Below are 18,886 nucleotides of genomic sequence, written 5' to 3'. Positions count from 1 at the left end.
TGCATTCATTGTCCAACTGCTATGCATGCCCTAGTTATTAGGAATACTAAAGGATTAACTCAGTGGACTGTCCATCTTTATACATGCCATAATCTGCACAGACATTTTTCATCCACTTTGTTTCTCTTGTGGTATTGGCTGGGCCAGTTTCTTTTAAGTCGTTGCAAATCTCATACAAAGGTCTTATAGTATTTGGTAGAATCAATAAATTTTAGCAACTGGAAAACCTCACCCTGATGGAAAAATCCTTCTTCAAATTTGGCATTTGTGCAGGATATCCATCATGATGCTGAGGAACACCTGTGGTGAGCCTGCATTGAACAACTTGATAAAGTGTTTTGTCAGATAGACACAATTCAGTCACAAAGATGTGACATCAATACCAAATGCAGTTCCATGTTGCTCCTCAAATAGATTGATTTCCATTGCCAAGACTGTGGTATTCATTGCCCTCTGGAGGTTTTTATGACTTAAAGGAAATAGCTCTTGCTAGTTCTTTGCAGTCTGAAATTTGGATCAAATTGAATTGAATTCAACAGATATTTATTGAGTGCATTTTTCGGGGCAGTGCACTATGAATCCAAAAAACTGTCATCTATATCAGCACCCCTGGAGGCATTTCCAATGTATACTTCAAGAATAAATCCCCCAAAGAGATTATGTCAATTTGAAATGTATCAATACCAAAAAAATTTTAAAAGAAAAAAAATCATGTCAAGAAAAAAAGATTATAAACTGAGAAAAATCAATCCCTACAGAAATAAAATTATATTTTTTCCCCTAGAGGGTAAACTTGTAGGTCTCAGAAACTTTTAGGAACACAGAAAGGACTTTTTTTTTTTTTTTTTTTGCTTCTGAGTCTATATGATAATCTCATTCATCAGGAATGCCATTTCCATGGGTATTATTGGTAAGAGGACTCTGAGTTGGCAGCAAGTTCCTGGCCAAGAAAATTACTTTTGCCTGCAGTATTTAAGACTGGCTGTATGAAATTTCTTACTTTTGGGGGGCTCATCCATTCTGAAGTAAAAGCAATGATTAGTGGCATTTTGGAAAGATGTAGGTGTTCACTGGGGCAATAAAGCAAATGTCTCAGTGCAAGATTTCTAAGTGGCCTTCCTTCCCCTCATGGAAAAAGATTACTAGAGTGAATTAAAACTTAACTCATTGGGACCTGTTTTCAAAAAAAGAGTAGGCTGTGACTCATCATTCAAATACTTATCTTTTATGTTAATATTGCATTATCAATATTAGTACGTTGATACTGTATAGTGGAAATATCTCTGGCCTCAGAGTCTGAGGATATGGGTTTGAGGAATGATTCTGCCAGTTATCTGTGTGACCTTGGGCAAATCCCTTGACATCTAGGTTGCTAGGTGGCATAGTGGAGTGGGCACTGGAGTTGGATACAGAAGGAACTGAAATTAATTCTTACCTTAGAGACTTTCCAGATGTGTGTGGTCTTGGGCAGTTCACTTAATTTCTGTTGGCCTCAGTTTCTTGATCTGTAAATTGGAGATAACAGGATTTACTTTCAGGTTTGTGATAAGGATCAAAAGACATATATACATATATATATATATGTGTGTGTGTGTGTGTTATATGTTTGTGTATGTGTGTGTGTATTTCTTGTTATTATTGTTTCTTAGTTTCTTCTTTTATAACCTTAGTTTCTTCATTTATAGAGTAGATTTAAAAAAAAAGCAACTTCTAGTGTTTACTTCACAAGGTCTCTGTGAGAATCAAAGAAGACTATGTATGGCAAAGGTTTTAGAATTTGTAGAACAATACCTTACACCATCTCCAATCTGCCTTGGAGTCCTGAGGGTAGGGAAAGTTTTTTAAAGCATTCTGAGCTATTTGAAGAAAGGATCAAAATAATAATAACAGAATACTAACAGGAGCATAAACATATATAAATAGCCATTTCTTCACTCATTCTTAACTAATGAGGAAATTGAAGCAGAGGCCTAAATAATTACCCGCAGATGCCTCAAAATACGGGAGACAAAACCCATTTAATTCTAATCATAAATATCCTAGTCCAAGGATGTCTTTACACTCATGCAAGGCAGGCTTTCTCTTAGGGTTGTAAGGTAGCAGGGGGATAAAGGTTACTTTATTTTCTGGATTAACATCTTGATGAGGAATAAATTGAGTAAGATATTAGCGTATAGATTTAATGGAATTTAATTCTACTCATAGTATTGTGATTCTTTCAATCAGAAATGGGATAATCTAATATAGCGGGGGGGGGGTTGGGGGGGAGTTATCTGTGATGCAGAGATCTCAGTTTCTAGACCCAGTTCTGCCACTAACTGTCACTGTGATCTTGAATGAGTTCAATGAATTGCTGTTGTTGTTGGGTTTTTTTGGTAATGTTGCTGGACCTTCAATAAAAGAATGGGTTTATGTCAGATAATTTCTTAGATCTCCTCCTAAAATTTGAACACTCCCCTCAGAGGCTCAACCCAGGAAGTTGTCCTAGCCTCCAAATTTGTTTAAAAGCATAGTAATTATGAGCAACAATGCTAACAAAGCTGAATGAAGAATATTGGATCTGAAGTCAGAGAATCTGACTTCAAACTTTTGCTCTCAGGTATAACCTATTATCAGAATATTCACCACCTTGGAGAGGAGATAAGAGGGGAGGACGAGAGAAAATCTGAATTCTAAAATGTTAAAACAGTTGTCAAAATTTGTTTCTACGTGTAAGTGAAAAAAAAATTTTAAAAATTATAAAAAACTTTTGTTGAGTTTTTCTAACCTATATGAGTTTGGGGAAAGCCACTTTAGACCCCAGTTTCTTTCTTACAAACTGAAGTAGTTGGTTATAATAAATCACTGTGGTGGGACTTTAAGATCCCATTTGTTTCTAAATCTCTGATCCTTTAATCCAATGATCTCTTAAAATTTTTTATAGTTGTAGAACATGTGATTTAGTCTTAGGGTCCAGTTTATTAAAAAAAATAATGTTTATATAACAGTGTATGGTTTGCAAAAAAAAAAAAAAGTTGCAATTATCCCTTAGATCAGTGATGGGCAATCTTGAGCCTAGTGTGTCAAAATTCACCAAAAAACCGAGCGTAACTCTGGTGGTGTGTCACTTTGAGAAAAAAAAAACCCATAATTTTACAATATTTATAGTTTAAATAACAAAAATGTATAATTGTTATATAGAACTGTATTTAATAAACCAAAATAGGTAAATTAATATAGATAGAATTGTCATCTATAGTGCACAGAGTGTCTATTCTACACTATAGCAAATGTTTCATCCTCAGCATGTGGCCCCATACTTCTCTGCATGTCATTGAAAATGGCTATGGGTGTCATAGGTTTGCCATCACCCACCGCCTTAGATTTTCACAATGCTGTGAGGCAGGTGTTATTTTTACCCTTATTTTACAGATGAGTAAACTGAGGCTGAGAAAGGTCAAGTGATTTACCCTAGAGGCACAAAGTGGGGTGACTTCAGGTCTAACATGGTCTCCAGCGCCATTGGAAGCGACACAAGGTCCGAGCGCTCAGTGATCTTGCTTAGAGACAATGCAGACATCTTGAGATAGCCCCGGGATTCAGGGTTAGCTATTAGGGAGTAGCCCACCCTCAGACGGTAGGGTAAACACAGCCAAGCGTACCATCTGTTTTGATCTAAACATATATTGCATTACACACATCTTCAAATATGCAGAAGGCGCAGGGGAAGGAGGATGCTTGCTCCCAGACAGCCGCAGCAGCACATAGCTCCGTCTCGGTGGACATTCCTGAGAGGACGTTACAAAGAAATCACGGTCAGCTCAGAGCCAGACTCGCTCAGACCCCAGAAGCCCCTGGGGGACAGACACATACTGGAAGTCTGCAGCTGGGTCCCTAGTAATGAATTACATGTTTGCATACATCACACAAGCCAAGAGCCTTCCCGGGACACACTGTTCGGTGCAGGCGCTGATTAGGCTCCCATGAATAGCAGAAGGGAACGTGGATTGGCTGAGGCTATTTTCCTCTGCCTCTGTTTTCTTTTGGCCAAGAGGAATTGAGGCATTCATAAAAGAAACAAGGCATTTTGAAAATGTAGTATTGATTTATACCTGCAAATGGTCAATAGCTCCTGGGCAAGTGAACGCTGCTTTTGTATATGTGCCGCTTCTGGTATGTTTGGAAGCTGAAAGACCTTTCAAATGGAGGCTATAATTCGACACAGATGAGAAGACCCCACTTTCTTCTTTGCCATGACTCTTCTTAGAACTCCCTGCTCTCACTCATCGTCTGGGCAAACAAGCCCCCAGCTCCAGGGCAGTCCCCTCAGGAATTTCTGGAACCACGGCATTGTCAAAAGGGATGCAATCAGTTTAATTTTAAAAAATGTGGGGGATTATTTCACTTAAAGAGAGATAGTACAGTACAAGTGGATAGAACTCCAGGGCTGGAGACAGGAAGACATGGGTCCAAATCTGACCTCACACAGTTCCTAGCTGTTTGCTCCTGAGCAAGTCACTTGACCCCTATTGCCTAGCCCCTGCTGCTCTTCTGACTTAAAACTGATACTAAAACAGAAGGTAAGGGTTTTAAAACAAAAACAAAAAAACAAACAAAAAATGGAAGCTTACAGAACATCTTGTCCAAGATGCTAATTTTAGCAATTAATAAACATTTAATATGTGTCTATAGGTACAGAAAAACCAAAAGAAAAAGCAAAACAGTCTTTGTCTTCAGGCTACTTACATTCTAATATGGGAGTCAATATATATATGAATACTTACAAAACCCATACAAAGTATACATATAAGGGGACTTTGTCAGGGATGAGAAAATTGAAAACCAGAGAGTAAAAGGGATTTGCCAAGGTCAAAAACTGGTAATAAGCCTAGGAACAGTAATGGCGAAGCTTTTAGAGACTGAGTGCCTAAACTGCAACTCTCAGGTTGCATGTGAACTGCCTTCTTACCTCAGACAGGGTAGGGAGCAAGCCCTCCCATTGGACTGCTGGGGAAAGGGGTGGGTGATGGGAGAAATGTCCTCAGGCAAGGTGGAGAGGGGAAAGGGAGCAGCCCCTCCAGCAGGCATGCCATAGGTTCACCAGCATGGACCTAGGACTAGACTCCAAGCTTCTTCTGGCTCCTAATCTAGAGGTTTTTTTTGTTTTTTTGTTTTTAATTTTTACATTCTACTAAGAACTGGTGAGGTTGTTTTTTTTAACTATTTTCATTATGAATTCAAGTTTACATAATATATTCACCTATATTGCCTTCTAAGGTAATGATTGTGCCTGCCTTTCCCGTTTATTTTCTTCTTTGAATTATTGGGCACCTCCTCCACAGTTGCATTCTCTATGTCATAACTGATATGTATCTGGGTTTATAGGTGTTTTTTGGGGAGAGTATTTTTCTTTCCTCTCTATTTTCCATTTAAAAATGGATGATGAGACTGGCTAGTTTCTATGGAAACACTAATTTTTTACAAAAGAAAAAATATAGCATAATATATACATGTATAAAGTAAATTTCTGAATTATAAAGTTTTATTTTTTTAGTTCTAGGAAAAATAATTTAAGTATGCTTTGCAATATTTACAATTGCAGTAATAAATTTAAATTTATGTAGCTCAGTAAAGTCTTGATGGTCTGATCTTACTTCTCATCCTTCTTGACTTCTCTATCATGTTTGACACTACTGTAGCCAATCCTCCTTGAGACTCTTTCATTGGTTTCTGTGACATTACTGTGACACTATTCTGGTCCTTCTTCTAACCTTTCAGTCACTCTCTCTAACTCCTTCATTGACATTGCTTCTCTTTTGTAGAAATTAAGCTCTTTGAATTTATAGTATTTTAGCAGTAACAACTTTTTAGAGATTAGGCTTATTTATGATTTTTAGCATTTCATCACAATTTATTGTTGAATGAAATTTTCTTTTAAAATATTATTACACTTAAAAAAACTTTAAACTTTTATAGCTTTGGAGATGACTCAAATTTTTTTTTCCAATTATGTTCAAGTTACAAATAATCTTGAACTATTAAAGGTTTGCTACCAAGGGAATGAAAGTACAGGTCAATATTAAATGCTTTCCAACAAAACAAACAAACAAACAAAAAACTCCCAAAATATTATTGTCCTCAAATCTTATGCATTTTCCAAATTCTGTTCTTTAGTTTGTTCTCTAATGTCTTGGCAAACTGATCTAATCCTACAGCTTTAGTTATGATTTTTATATAAAGTATCTCTAGTCCCAAACTTTCTCCTCTGATTATTCTAACTTCCTAAAAGGTAGCACCATCTAGAAATCTTCCTAGTATTTCAAAGTGAACAAATCTCTAACAGACTTTGTCTCACCTACCAGCTAGTCCTCTTGAGAGTCGTATTTCTCTTAATGGCACTACGATTTGCCTAGTCATTGAAGGAAAAGTTAGTCATTTAGAACTCCTCCATTGCCCCAGACAATAATCATCTCCCAGCTTATCTACCTCTGATAAGTTTCAATTTCTTATTTTAATTTCCACTGATGATACCCTAGTTCAGAGCCTCATTACCTTCCATTTGGATTATTTTTATATCCAAATGGTTTCTCAGTGTTTTCCTGAAACAAACCTTGTTATGGTATTCTCCTGTTAAAACCAAATAACCAAACAAACAACCAGTCGAACAGACAGACTTTAGTGGTACCATGTTGTCTGTAGAAGAAATTCCAAATTCTTTAGCCAGCATTCAAGGTTCTCTTTTCTCTGACCTAATTAATATTTTTAAATGTATTACCTCCCATATCTATGATACAAACACCCATACTTCCATCAAACTTTCCCACTTGCTAGTGCCCAGATGTCAAGTGCTTATTTAGACTGCTGTCATTGTCTCTCCCTTTTGACCCAGTTAAAAATGTCACCTCCTTCATGAAGTAATGCCTTTCTCTGAATCTGTAAAATCTTTTGTAAAATCTCCTTTATGATATTTAACACAAGGACTTCTGTGTTTGTAGTCAGGAAGACAGATTTAAATTCTACTTCTGACAATAGCTTTGAGACCATGGCAAGTCACTCAAACCTCAGTTTCCTCATCTGTAAAGTCAGGATATTTGTAGTATTTAACTCACAACTTCATTGTGAGGATGAAAAGAGATAAGGCATCTAACGTCATTTGCCAATTTTAAATGCCATTTATATACCAATTATGATTACAGTGAGAATACTAAGTGAGTAGGAGTTAGAAAAGTAGATTATGGTCCTAATTCTGCCATAAGCATGTGGTTTTGAGCATGTTAATCTCTCTGAATTCCCATTTTCTCATCTGTAAAAAGGGGATAATTATATTTGCCTTGCCTACCTTCCAAGGTTATATAAACTCCTTTTCGATTGAGATTATCACTTAATTTTTTGTCTTCTTCAGTGCCTAATATAAAATAGCACATAATAAACTCTCAGCAAATGTTTGTTCAAAGCATGAAATGATGTATTTGAAATCATTTTGTAAATTTTGAAGCACTATACAAATGGAAACTATTATTATTTATCCTACATATATACAACTCATTTTTATTACAATAGTAAATACAGTGAATCTTCCTAAACTGGCACTTTTTAATGGAACTAAGACAATAAAACTTTATAAACCAGAAATCTATTGGATATATGTATATATTAAAACATGATAGAAAATGGGATGTGTGCCAGAGAATAATGGTAAGTAGATTTTTCTGGGAATTTTAATCAATGAATAGTTCAGTTTGACAGTTGTTCCTCAGCTTTATGTGGAACCAAACTATTATATCATTATTAATGTACTTCTTTTATCTCCCCCTCAGAGTATCATCTCTTCAAAAGCACTATGTCTTAATGATTTTGTATTCCCCCCATAGTGTACAGCATTGAGTCTTGGATATAGAAAATATCTAATAAATATTTGTTTATTTGATTTGAATATCTATTTGAAATGGGAAACTGAATGGATAAGAGATGATAAGGTATCATAGAAAGATGAGTTACTATGACATGATCAGTTTATATACAAGGGGCTCTAAATCCTATTAAACCATGGCAATGGAGATTCAAGCATAAACAATAGGACTTTAAAAACTGGATCTCAGATCAGTATATATTTTGGTGGATCTTGGAAAGACACATTGACTTTTTCTAAAATGAAAGAAAAGAAAAAATTCAAACATGTCAGTAATTCTCCAAACAGATGTGGGAGGTGGAGATAATTTTTAATAAACATTTTCCAGTTACTATCTTTTTATAGTAGATGAAGAAAGCAAAGCACCAAAAGGTAAGCAATTTTCACAAAAATCACACAGTAGTCATGAATCAGAGCTGGAACTTTTTTCTCAAATAATATGATATGCTTGTCAATACTTATTAAATGTTTTTCTCCCATAATGTTAACTTTGAGTGCTCAGAGCTCATTTAATTAAATCATTTGTCAAGGTGGGCATGATTTCTCTATCACATACACATACATAATTTATGTGGAAGAGCAAAGTATGCCAAAGTTAATATACATAGCTTATTTTCAAATAATTCTTTATTTCATCTGAGAAAACACATGGTTTATTGAAATTATTTTTCTTCAGTTATCGAGAAATATGGATACCTGCTAATTGAAAGGAGAAAATTAGATGGGACTACTCATAATCGTGGTGAGTAAGGGACTATCGTTAAGTCCTGCTTTTCTTTACCTCAAAATACCAAGAAACATGCATAGGGAAGTGAAATAATACTGGTAACAGAAAGAGGGAAAAGTAAAGAAATTCTCAAGGAAATTCAAATAGGGGGGAGGTGGATTCAAGAGTAGAGGTAAGAAAAAGTGGGCAGAGGGAGGAAAGAAGCAAGCAAATAAAAGGTTGTAATATAAAAAATATTATGGGATAAGGAAGGCAGAGAAGAGCTTAGAAAAGAAGCTAGTAAATTTTAATAAAGCAATGGATATTTTTAAAAAAGAGAATGGAGGAGCTAGAACTAAAAAAGAAATGTAAAAATCAATCAGAAAACATTAGAGCAAAGTCACCTAAGTTCGACAAACACATGTGGCCATTACAAAGATAACTGAATCTGGAAAATATAAAATAAGAACTTAGACTCATTGAAAAATGCAGTGAGACAAAAAAAATCTCCATGCTGTATTTCAGGAAATCATAAAAGAAATTTGTGCCAAAGAAATTCAGATCAATAATCTGTGCCTGAAGCCAACAAAGAGGAATCCAAGATTTGCCCCTTTTGGTAGTATTATCACTATAGTAAAGAGCTTCTAGGTGAAAAGAAAATATATCAAGTGTAATATTATGTAAGAAACAAAAAATATGGATTACTAGAATCCAACTTCTCCAAGTTGAGCTTAATCAAATGGAAAGACCTAGTGGTGAAAAGATGAATGATTCTCAGACTCTTTTTTAAGAAAACTGTATTTGGGCAGTCTTTGAAATGCAAATACAGAATAGAAAATAATCTAAAGAAAGGTTAAACATATCTGAGTAGCTTAAAAAGTTTAAATTTTTGTCTTTATACTCCTGGCCCAACATATAATAGGGTTTAAAAAATATTTATTAAACTGAATTAAAGGAGAGGCATAATCTGCTTGAGTGTTAAAAAAATAGTCTAGAAAAGAAAAAAGAAGGAAAAGGAAAGGACTTTTTATTTCTCAAAATTAGGCATTGTTGGGAAGTCATTAAACTAAATAGGGTGGGGAATAAAGAGGATTCATGAAATATACTCTTATCTTGACTGAGCAAGGAAAAATGAAAAGAGATTATGGCTGGGAAAGCATAATAAAGTAGACAGGGAACTAGGGTAGGCTAAGAAGAAGGAAGAGGCTATAGAATTAACTGAGGAAGGGATTGCCTTAAGCAAAACAAAAGATAATTAAGAAGGGTAGATTTTTTTTTCCCCCTTGAAATGGTGGCAGGGAGGGATAAAACTCAATATCTGACCTTTCTTTAGGAAAGGAGAAGTAAGGGGGGAGATTAGAATCAGATTATTCTGAGCAAAACAAACTGCTGATAATTAGTATTGATTTCTGTCCTCCTTTTCTTCAATCTCTTCTTCTGTCCCAACTTCTCCTTTCTTTTCTTTCTTCTTTCTTTTCCTTTCTTTCTACCAGGAGGTAGTATAACAGGATTTCATGTAAGAGAAAACACAATGTCCATAAAACCAGATAAGGATAACTGGAAGGATTAAAAACAAAGGCCACCAATTAGGTTCACACAGGAAACATGTTGGAAAAAAAAAAAGAATTTATATGCAGTTAAAATAAGGTATATAGCAAAAGTTATTTGCTAAATGCAAGAGAGTTGAAATGCCAGTCCTTTAACTAAAACGACAGTAAAAATAAGGCACCATATAGAAATAGTGGAACGATATAAAATTTATATATATATATATATATATATATTGAATGGCAAAGCAGCTAAGCATGTAAAGGAAAAACCAAGAGTACTGGAAAATCACCAAGATTTTAAGATTTTTACTTCAATCTGTCTTTTTTAGATTTAGACAAATCAGTCAACAGGAGATAAAAAAAAATAAACTTGGCAGAATCTTTAAAAACCAGATAGCATAGATCTTTGGGAGTGATAGTATGGGAATTTGGAGGTGTGTGCCATTTTTTCATTGTTGCATGATATTGTCACAAAAACTGATCATGATTTACAGTGAAAAGAATTTGTTCACAAATGTAGGAGAGCCAAGGATTTCATCAATATAAGGAACTTCCAGTGGAAGAAACTTTCTCTTGCCAGTACAGGTTATGTCTTTGTAATTTAACACTTTTAGAGAGTTGTCTGGAGCCTTAAGAGGTTAAATTTCTTATTTAGACTCTTTTGTTGTTCAGTTGTATATAGCTCTTTGTAACCCTATTTGGAATTTCCTTGGCAAAAATACTGCAGTGGTTTCCCATTTCCTTCTCCAACTCATTTTTTTGATGAAGAAACTGAGGCAAACAAGGTTAAGTGACTTATCCAGGGTCACCAAGCTAGTCAGTGTCTGAGAAAAGATTCAAACTCAGGGAGGTGAGTGTTCCTGGCTCCAGGTCTGACACTATCTGATATGTGACCTAACCTCCCCCACTCAGGCTCACATAGCCATTATGTATCAGAAACTGGCTTGGAATTCAGGTCTTCCTGCTAGCTTTGTACACAATATCGTGCTGCCTCTCACAATACAAAATAAATATAGAAAATTTGAAATACCATCAAAATTGTAATTAATGAGGAAACTATGAATAAATGACAAAATTTTATGGAGATTAATGAATATAATTTTAAGTAATAGTCCAAACATCCAAATAAACAATAATTATATTAAGCAACATGATAATAGAGATATTATACCAAAAGGTATTGACTTCCGCTAACATAATCTATTTATACCTCTGAACACTTAATAAAATAAGGAGAAGACTTTAGTATTTGGATTGAGTATTTCTTTTTTTTTTAAACCCTAGACAACTAAGGAAAATTCTAAATAGATAAGCAAAACTGAAAACAAAATAATTATCGGACTGATTAACAAGAGAGCTTTCATTTTTTGAAATCAACAAACCCATTAAGGGATTTTTTTAAAAGAGGAAAATTAATATTTATATCAATAATAATAACTAACACTTGCATAGTGCTTACTGGCACTGTGCCTAATGCCTTACATTATCCTCTCATTTGATCTTAACATGTAGGTGCAATTATTTTACAGGTAAGGAAGTTATGGCATAGAGAGTTTAAGTGACTTGCCCAGAGTTACACAGCTAGAAAAGGTCTGAGGTTAGATTGAACTAAAGTCTTCCTAATTCTAAGCCCAGTACTCTTTCCACTGTACTACATAGCTGACTCAAATGTGAAAGATGAGAATAACACATTTTTAGACTAAAAGGGATATAAAGAAAACGATCAAAAACTTCTGTGTCCAATTAGATTCCAACAAAATTAAAAATACAACTGAAGTGGATGAATAGCTATGTAATAGGGTCTCTTCTTAAAGTCTGTTTCCCTATTATAGCTATTAAAATATAGAATATTCAAATGAACAAAAAGAGAATAAAAGAATCTATGTAATCTAATAACAAAAAAAATTAAGAAAATCATAAATAAAATCCCAAAGGGAGAAAAAATAAATAAATAATAATAACAACAACAACAAATCAAAACCCAACAACTCAGGTCTAAATGCATTTACAAGTGAATTCTATCAATATTAATAAAGTAAATAACTTTAGCTACATATTAACTGTTCACAAAAAATGAAGAACTAAGGTACTGGACCACTAATTTTATGAAACAGATATTATGCTGATACTTAAACCAGGGAAAAATAAAAGAGAAAGAAAACCATAGCTCAATACCACAAATAAATCACAGTATAAAATTGTGAATTAAAATATTAGCAGACAAGATACAGGCATTTATTAAAAGCATATTTAATATTATCTAGGAATGCAAGGATGATTCACCATTAGGAAAACAAACTAATTATGCTAATAATCAAAAGACTGAAAACCAGCTGCTTCTATCAATAAAAACAGAAAAATCTTAGGATAATATGTAGTACTCATTTACACGAGGCCTCTGAAACAAAGAAACAAAGACCTTTTCTTAAAATGTCTAACAATATTTAAAATCTAACATTCTTATTTTTATTAAGAAACATTGGAATCTTTCTTAATAAGATCAGGAAAAAAATCCCATCTAGAATATCTGCTGGGTCCAATAAACCAGTCAACAGATACAATGCTACAAATGACATCAATGATAATAATGTGTAAAAAAGGAAAAATTAATTTAGATTAGTCAGCAAATATTTATTAAGTCCCTACTATGTACCAGACACCACACTAAGGACTGACAATACAAATACAAGTGAAAAGAAAAAGTTCCCCGCCTTGAGGAACTTACATTCTAATGGGGAAAAATACATAAAAGGAATCTGAAGAGTGGGGAAGAGATACAAGTACTCTGAACAAGACTATGATGAGGTTCAGAGTGTATATTGAAGGAGACATGGATGGCCTTAAATGGAGATTCAATGTGAGAAAGAAGCCACAGGGTGGAGAATACTTTTACTGTGTGAATTCCAGCTGTAACAATAAAAAGAGCCAAGTACCAATGTTATGATAGAAGGGGAGAGTCTATGAGTTGAGACTCTCTTCTAGCTCTCCCCTCCTGCCGATTATACTCTCTGGAGACTTCGAGGGGATATCACCCCTAAACTGGGTGACCTGGATGGTCGTGCCACCCCACAGGAGTTGGGGGCAAGGTTTCCCTATAAGATGAGGTATGGGGGACCCCAATCTGATTCTGAATGAGGGCGGGGTTCACACAAGCCACCCTCGAAGTCAGCCAACTTCACAGAGGGTGGTCTGGCTTCAAGATGGAGGCAGCCAGACCAAGCTGTGATTCCCCTCCCCCTCATCTCTCAGGCACTCTGGAACGCTATCTGACTAATCAATGGCTTTTATTAATATCAATATAGGGATTGGGGAAAAGGGTAAAGGGCAGAGGGATTTTGGGGTGCCCTCTCCTCTATTTCTATGGGGTCCCTCACTCGGGTGGGAACCTTTGGGATTCCCATTCCCAAGTGTCTCCCCTCACCTCTTCTCCTTCAGTCTCTATTTCTATTTCCTATTTCTATCCTTTTCTATAATTGCAAGTCAAACCGGAAAGGGTCTCTCAGCAAGGTTGGTTAATGGGAGAAGGAGCCTAAGATATTCTTCCCAAAATGGAGTCCAAACACTTAGCTTACTTGATGATTGAAGTCTTGCTGGGTGAGATGCAATGGGATGCCTTTGACCAGGGAATCAGGGTTTCAATGTCCAAAGAAAGATCCTGAGGAAGCCCTCAGGACTGGATTTGAGCTGAGATGTCCACCTCCTCTCTCCTCACAATCTTTCCTTGGAAGTTCTTTTCCTCCTTCCTCCTCTGGAGAATCACCCAAAATCCCTCAGGTCTCAACCTGTCACCAACTGTCACCAACCATCAGTCACTCCCTCTCTGGCTCCTTCTGTCCCATCCCCCTTGTACAAATCCCATTCTTACACAGTTTCAGAGGGAGTCTTCAAGATGAAGAGCTGGGCAAGGCAGCCTTTGTCTCATAGCTTTCCTGACTTTAGAACTCAGCTCAAATCCCTTTTTCTATTGGAGGCCTTCCTAGTGGATTAAGCATAGACAAAGAGGAAGTATAATCATCTCTAATTCAAGAGATGGCTATTTATTTTTAAAACTAGAGATTTAACAAAAAAGTAGTCAAGAGAATTATTTTGATAAAGTAATGTTATTAAATAAAACTATAAAATTATTAATATTTTTAGATATTAGGAAGAAAACTTAGGGCTTTAGCTATACGTATAATCATTTCTTCTTTTTTTTCCCCTTGATTTCTGTATCCTACTCCCTCCCTTCTTCCATAGATCAGAATTTTGCTGTACTGAGCCAATGATTCTCTGAATTCTCCTTTAGCTGTTCACCTATCTTTAGTGATGAAGACTTTGAAGACCATAAGATAGCCTTTCCAGATAGAAAATCACATTTTCATCATTGCTTACAAGGAAAGGGACTTGAGTACAACTTTGTTCTTAATTTCTATTTTTCAGATGCTATTCTGGACTTCTCAGAACCCCTGATGATCTCAATTTACCAAGTCAGATGAGTGGAACTGTATTAGAATCACTGTGGGGAGATGGAATAAACGATTGTTAACTTTGACATTTTCCTAGCTTTGATGGATAAAAGCCAAGCTCTTAACATTATTTTATTCATTTTTTGGTTCTAGATTTACATATTGTATATAGCTGTGGCTGTTTTTCATAGGAATATTAAACACAAGACAAGCAAACTCTTATGATGAAGATTTTTGTTTTTGGAGGGAGACACAATACTTGTATTTCATAATAACCTTCCAAATCTTTTAATTACATAATCAGTTACATTTTCAGGCCTTTGACTTCTCACTCATAACCCTTTATTGGTTTTTTGTCTCTTGATAGAAGTTGGATGGATTCTTTAAATATAATTTTCTTTAAAATCTAGATTTGCCTGATCTCATGAAGAAATAATTCTCTTTGTCTCTATTATATTCTTAGATCTGTCAACTGATTCCCCCCAAACCCAGGAATTCCATTATCTTACCAGAACAGGAAATCATGGTTCAGCTACTGTCTGCCATGCAGGGCTCAGGAGTACAGAATATGAGAATCAATAGTTTCCTTAGGGGTTATCCAGTCCTACCTCATCATTTTACATGTAAGGAATTAGTCCCAGGCAGAAAAACAGTCCAGGGACTTGCCAAAAGTTGTTTAATTAGGGGAAAGTCAGGAATAGAAGGGATGTTTCTGTAGTTCTGGTCTGGAGCTCTTTCTACTATATTATGTTCCCTCTTAGGAGTGGGGTGAGGGAGATCTTAAATTTCAACTAAATTGAATTATATTAAATAGGCTATGATTTTAGTTTTGTGTATATAATATCACAAATATTTGGTATAACAATCATTCAGTTCAGTAAAAATATAAATATTTGATGGCATGTAGACAAAGCCAATAAGTTGATTGAATATTTCTATTTTCAACCAATTATTTCAGTATTCTATAAATAAAATGCTTTATACAGATAACTGGTGACATTCCATGCTATTTTTTAAGTTGAATGGGTTGCATCATGAGATAGGAGGTTTCCTTCTCACTGAGGTTTTCAAACTAAGGTTAGTTGACTACTTATTCCATATTTTGCTGAGGTGATTCGTTCTTTGGAGGATGACCTTGGACTGTTGGTTCAACTAAGAAATCAAAGACCTCAGAGAGTTGTTTTGCAACAGGGGCTGTGAAGCACCTAGAGCTTGGTTGGACATTGAAGACACCAAGGTCATACATTGCATCCTGAGCCATCATCAGCCATCTTGACTTTTGTTCTGACTTTGGATCTGGATGGCTTCAGATGAGAAAGTGAGATCAATGATTTTATGGAATTCTGTTTCACTTAAATCCAACTTATGTGCAAGTCATCACCCTCTTGATATTATTGGTCCTCTTTGAAAATGAAGGATGAACAACAACTATGTTCCGGGAACTGTGCTAAGTATTTTACAAATGTTATCTTATTTGATCCTCACAACAACTCTAGGAGGTAAATGATGTCATAATTTTCATTTTACAGATGAGAAAACTGAAGTAGACAGAGGTTAAGTGACTTGTCCTCTACAATTAATGTCTAAGGTTAGATTTAAACTCTGATCTTCCCAATTTAAGCATTCTTTTGGCTACACCAGTTAGCTGCCTTACTTTTCAAACACAGAGATTATAACACAGGGATAAAGAAGAAAGAACTATATACAAATATGTACAGATAAGTGAATATATGTATTCTATAGCAAGTAATATTGATTCATTTAAATTTTTCAGAGGATATAAAAAGGATAGTACTGGTAGTTATAAAATTCTTAGATATAAAACTATATCCTAGTACACTTGATATGACAATGTTATAAGAACTCCAGAGAGAAGATATTTTGGAAATTATTTTAGTAATTAATGTTTTGTTGGTTTTTCATCTCATTTTAAGGCTAAATATCCCAAGGACACAGAAGCAAAGAATTTCAGTGAGTAAAGAGACTTTAGTGGTCAACTAGTCCATCCCTTAGCCTTATGTATTTAAGCATTTTTTCTATCAATAACTTGGACTAAGGGGAAAAATGACACATTTAATAAATTTGTAAATGACTTATTGCTGAGGAGGATAACTGTCATGTTGGATGACAGGATTCAAATAGAACTGGGCAGGCTTAAATATTGAATTGAATCTAATAAGATGAAATTTAATCAGAATGACTATAAAGTCCTACACTTGGGTTCAGATAAGTTAATTACACATCCAAAATGGGGAAGCCATAGTTAGAAAACAGTTTAAATGGAAAAGACCTGGAAATTCTAAGAGGTTGCAAATTCTTTTCAACAGTTGTCTGATATAGGAATCAAAATTGTAAATGCAATTTTAAACTTCATATAAAGGAGTAAAGTATCTAAATCAAGGTAGTTGATAATCTCATAATATTCTATCTTGTTCAGATTACATATGGATTATTGTTTTCAGTTCTGGCTGCTGCATTTTGGGAAATATCTTGATAAATAGAGTCTGGTTGATAGAAAAATGACCAGGATGCTGAGAAGGGCAAGATATTATGTCATATAACGATCATTTAAAGGAACTGGAGGATATACGATAGCTATCTTCAATTATTTGAGAACATCTTATGTGAAATAAGGATTAGACTTGTTCTGATTGATTCCAAAAGACAGAAATAAAAATTTCCAAAAAATTAGAGCTGGAAGCTAGGTAGAGCAGTAGATAGAACATTAGGCTTGGAGTTGGGAGGACTTGGATTCAAATTTGACCTCAGGCACTTCCTAGCTAGATGACCCTATACAAGTCACTTAATTCCATTTGCCTAGCCCTTGCACTTCTGTTTTAGAATTATTAATAGGTCAGAAAATAAGGTGTTTTTTTTTTTTAAATTAGAGCTGTCCCCAAATGAGTGGCCTCAGAAGACACTGGAGTTCCTTAAGAGTAGTGACTGATAGTCAGTATTTGGGAATGTGGTGGAAAGAGGATTTTTTCCTCAGAAATAGATGGGACTATTTTCAGAAGAAGAAATCAAAGCTATCTATAGTCATATGAAAAAAATACTCTAATCACTATTGATTAAAGAAAGACAAATTAAAACAACTGTGAGATATTACCTCTCACCTAATAGAAATGACAAATACTGGAGGGGGTGGAAGAAAATAGGTACAGTAATGAACTTCTGGTGGAGAACTGAACTTGACCAATCATTCTGGAGAACAATCTGGCTCTATGATGAAAGGGCTATAAAATTGTGCCTTGGATCCAGCAATACCACCACTAGGTCTATACTCCAAAGAGATCAAAGAAAAAGGAAAATGACCTGTAATAATAAAATAATATTTATAGCAGCTCTTTTTGTGCTGGCAAAGAACTGGAAATTGAGGGGATTCTCATCAACTGGGGAATTAATGAACTAGTGGCATATGATTGTGATGGAATATTGTAGTGTTGTGGGAAAAGACATGGAGAGTGGTTTCAGAAAAAAAAACCTGACAAAACCTATATGAACTGATACAAAGTAAAGTGAGAAGAACCAGGAGATCATTGCACACAGTAAGAACAAGGTTGTGATTATGATCAACAGTGAAAGACGACTACTCTGATCAATACAGTAATCCAAGATGATTAATTACAAAAGACTCATGATGAAAAAATGCTCGAGAGAGAACCGCTGAACTCTGAGTACAAAAAGAAGTATAATTTTATCTCTATTTATTTTTGGTGATATGGCTAATTTGGAAATGTTTTGCATGATTTCATGTGTATAACTGATATCATTGCTTACCTTCTCATTGTGTGTAGGAGGAAGTACAAAGGAGTGAGGGAATCTAGAACTCAAGATTCAAAAAGAAAATATTAAAAAAAACTAATTTGATATTTTAAAAATCCATAACTTCAGAGACAAAAAAGGTTCTTCCCAACCCAAACAAACCAAATATTTTACAATATTAAAAAATAGATTAGACTAGATGATTAGTCCCGAGGTCCTCTCCATTTCTATGCTGATGCAGTTAAATAAAATATTACAATATATACATCAGCATGATACTGTACATAATGTAATTTTTCCCAAACTATAGGATCATCATCAGCAGCAGCATTTAAGTATCACATTGTGCTATTGCCGTTCTGTTATTCTGTTTGTTAGGACTTTTGCATCACCCGATAATTCAGAGTGCAACATTTGAGTCAACTACAAGATAGAGCTCTGCTAAAGGTATTCCTTTCCTGTCTTGACTCAATTTTCCTTCCTTCCTTCCTTCCTTCCTTCCTTCCTTCCTTCCTTCCTTCCTTCCTTCCTT

This window comes from Gracilinanus agilis, chromosome 1 (assembly GCF_016433145.1).
Source record: "Gracilinanus agilis isolate LMUSP501 chromosome 1, AgileGrace, whole genome shotgun sequence".
Lineage (NCBI taxonomy): Eukaryota > Metazoa > Chordata > Mammalia > Didelphimorphia > Didelphidae > Gracilinanus > Gracilinanus agilis.
Note: the sequence above shows the minus strand (reverse complement) of the source record.